The 3,604-nt window shown below is 38.6% G+C and overlaps 1 protein-coding gene across 1 annotated transcript in view; it reads left to right on the top strand.

Moving 5' to 3' along the window:
• TFDP1 (transcription factor Dp-1) overlaps positions 1–3,604 on the top strand; it is a 156,636-nt gene that overhangs the window by 94,763 nt on the left and 58,269 nt on the right. The window lies entirely within an intron of this gene.

The raw sequence follows: 3,604 nt of genomic DNA, 5'->3' as shown, positions 1-3,604 counted from the left end.
CTCCCAGAACATTGTTTTGTGCCACTCCCAACAGAAATAACCCAGGTGGACAACTTCAGCAATCAGGAGCTCCTCAGTTGCTCATAGAAAATCCCGCCTTGGAGTTTACAAAGACTTATGGGTAGAAAAGTCACACTAAGTAATTTACTACACCACAGTACTCTAGTTGATCTTCCATGATTAATGAACTTTGCACTCTGGCTCTTGGGAACATGCAGTTTCTGGCCCTGTGTAAAATCTGGATGCTAGTCCCTCTGATCCTTTTCTGTAATTTCTGTACAATTATGTTGTAAGCATTACTGAACCCATACCTTTGAGATCTGTAGATTTCAGGCCTCTTTCCTTTGTGCAACTTTCTTCTCTTCTGTACTCTACCCTGTGTTATCTTAAACTCTCTCTTTAGTTAGTTTGTTTGTTTTGTTTTCTGTATACAGATTTCTTAGTATATATCCTTATTTTGGTAGAAGAGTTTTTCCAGTAACTGATTGAGAAAAGGAATTTGGAAGGAAAATATTTTGAGACCTTGAACATTTGAAAATGTCTTCATTTCCCCCTCACTCCTAATTGATAGACTTTCTCTCTCAGCTGTAAAGGCATTGCTATGTTGAATTATGCTTCACGGTGTTCCCGTTGAGAAATCTGTGGTCGTTCTCATTCCTGATCCTTTTTTAATCTTCCAGTAAGTTTTTACTATTTTCCTTCTGTGTCCTGTATAAGAGGTTTTAGGATGACTTGCCCTGATGTGGGTCTATCATGTTGCGAATGTAGTGGGTCCATTTCACTCTGGGAACTCATGTATTTGGTTCTGGGAAATCTCTTTGAATGATTCATTGTCTAGTTGAACTTCCTGGACCACTTTTCTGATTTCTTACTTTTTCTCCTCTTAAATTGAGGTCAGAGTTATTGAGTTATTATTTACATACAGCAAAATTCACCCTTTGAAGCTATAAGTTCTGTGAATTTTGACAAAACTACAGATGAGTAGACATCACCACAATCAAGATAGAATACAACAAATTCAATTTCTTTAATAGATAAAAGATTCTTCAGTTACCCATGTCTTCTTTTCTTCTTACTATGGCTGATGAAGAGCAAATTGGAATAGACTTGAATTTTAAAAATTTGAGTGAAGTGGAAAACAACCTAAATGTGAAAAATTCGGGACCAGAGCCCTGGAATGGGAGACTCAGAAGAGGTATAATGAGCCCTTTGAGAAGCCTGATGCAGGAGACTAGATTATTGCTAGGACTGTGGAGAATGATACACATTCAAAGTGAGGACTCAGCCTCTATCTTTTAGCAGGACAACATCGTTTCCAACCATGCCTGTCAAGAGATTTGGTTGCTATGCAACATGCATGCTGCCCCTATTTTCTAAGAGGGAGATTAAGTTTCTAGCAGTGCGTTGACCTATAATTTTATCCATTCCAGTTATTGCCCCGATTCACCCTCATTTTACAAATTCAGATCTGTTCTGGTTTTGCTTTGTTGGTCATGACTGAACAGAGAAGAACTGATTGAAAGTCCTGAAATATACACTGTAAAACCCACTCCTATCCAACAGTTTCTGGACATAATTGTCAGTGACATTGGTTACATTCTTCACTTGTGTCAACATTCCTATTATTTCTATTTCATTCTCGTTGCCATAAACTTCCTTGCCTCTCCAGCCTTCTTGTCTTTAAAATATCTGTTGTCCATTTGATCTTTTTTTTTGGTCCACATGATGTTATGTAGGAGCTCTGGTAGCGTAGTGCCTAAGGCATTTTAACTGTTAACGAGAAGGCTGGTAGTTAAAACCCACCAGCCCTACTCCTCAGAAGGAAAGTTGGGCAATCTACTTCTGTAATGATAATTGCTTTGGAAACCCAAGGAGGGGTCACTATGAGTCAGGTTTGACTAGACAACAGTGGGTTTGGTTTTTTTGTTCTTTGATGTTATGTAGATATTTTTTTAAAAGAACACAATTCTTAGGGTGACAGTCTTTTTGAACTAACCTGTTAGTTTAAAGGTGATTTCAGAGGATAGCTTTGATTCAAGGTGTGAAAAGTAACTCAGGATAATAGGACTCAAGGACTCTTCTAGCTGTAATAGGTTCAGTAAGTCTGGATTCTTTAAGAATTTTAAGTTCTTTTCCACATTTTGCTTACTTTCTATCATGATTCATTGTGTTCAGAATGTTGAGTAGTGGTAGCACCATCTAATTCTCTTGTCTCAAGGTAGAGGAACAAGTGGTTCATGGAGACAGTCCTGGAGTCCATCTTCTTTGATTCTTGGGTTTCCTTCTTTCACTTTTGTTTCAGACTAATAGAGACCACTAGTTGTATCTTAGATGGCTGCTCATAAGCTATTAAGACCCCGGGTACTACTCCCCATACTGGGAGGTAAAACATAAATTTTAAGAACTATACAATGCCAATTGACTGGATTATCCCATAAATCCATGACCCTAATCCTTCAAAAGAGAACTAATCCCATGAGGTAATTGGTTATGTCTAATTAATATCAGCGTCTGTAGCTCCTCTTTTTCTTTTTCCATTGTTATGTTTCAAAATTATATGTAACGTAGCATTCACCACTTCATCCTTTTATCTTGTGTACAGTTTACTGTGCATTAGTTAGGCTGTGTAGGCTTTGCCCACATTCAGTGCTACTATCTCATCACCATAAACAAAAAAAGACTACAACCTAGGGATGCTTTCCTCTCTTTCTACCTCCTCCCCACCCCTGGTAACCACGAAACCAAACCAAACTCACTGCCGTTGAGTCGATTCCAACTCATAGTGATCGCATTGTATTTCTAAGGCTGTAAATCTTTATGGAAGCAAACCGCCTCATCTTTCTTCCATGGAGCAGCTGGTGGGTTTAAATCACTGACCTTTTGCTTAGCAGCCTTGGAAATCCTATGGAGAAGTTCTACTCTGTCCTTTAGGGTCACTATGAGAATGAACATTAGGTTCTGTATATATACCTATTCTTGTCATTTCATAAAAGTGAGACAATATTTGTCTTTTTGCAGTTGACTTGTTTTGTTCAGTATAAGGTCCTCCAGGTTTATCTGTGTTAGAGAACTCTTGTTTTTAATGGATGAGTAGTAGTCCATTTTATGTACCCCATTTTACATATCCATTCATTCACTGATGGACACTTAGGTTATTTCAGTCTTTTAGCTGTTGTGAATAGTACTGCAGCGAATATAGATGTGCATATGTCTGTTGGCATTAGTTCTTTTAGATTTGTAGGGTTTATACCTAGGAGTAGAATTGCTAAGTCATATGCTAGTTCTATTTTTTAATTTTTTGAGGAATTATTAGACTGTTTCCTACAATGGCTATACCATTTTGCGTTCCCACCAGCGATAAATAAGGGTTCCGATTTCTCCACATTTCTCCCCAACAATTGTTGTTTTCTGTTTTTTTCTCTTAGCCATACTGTTGTTGTTGTTGTTATTTGCCGTCGAGTCAGCCCTGACTCATAGTGACCCCTCCTTGGGTTTTCGAGGCAGTGTCACTACGGAAGTAGGATTGCCCAACCTTCCTTCCGAGGAGTGGCTGGTGGATTTGAACCGCCAGCCTTCTGGTTAGCAGGCAAGTGCCTTAGGCACT

This window comes from Orycteropus afer, unplaced genomic scaffold (assembly GCF_000298275.1).
Source record: "Orycteropus afer afer isolate SDZICR_OR568_19922 unplaced genomic scaffold, OryAfe1.0 scaffold00089, whole genome shotgun sequence".
NCBI lineage: Eukaryota > Metazoa > Chordata > Mammalia > Tubulidentata > Orycteropodidae > Orycteropus > Orycteropus afer.
Note: the sequence above shows the minus strand (reverse complement) of the source record. Positions and strands in the feature narration are given on the sequence as shown.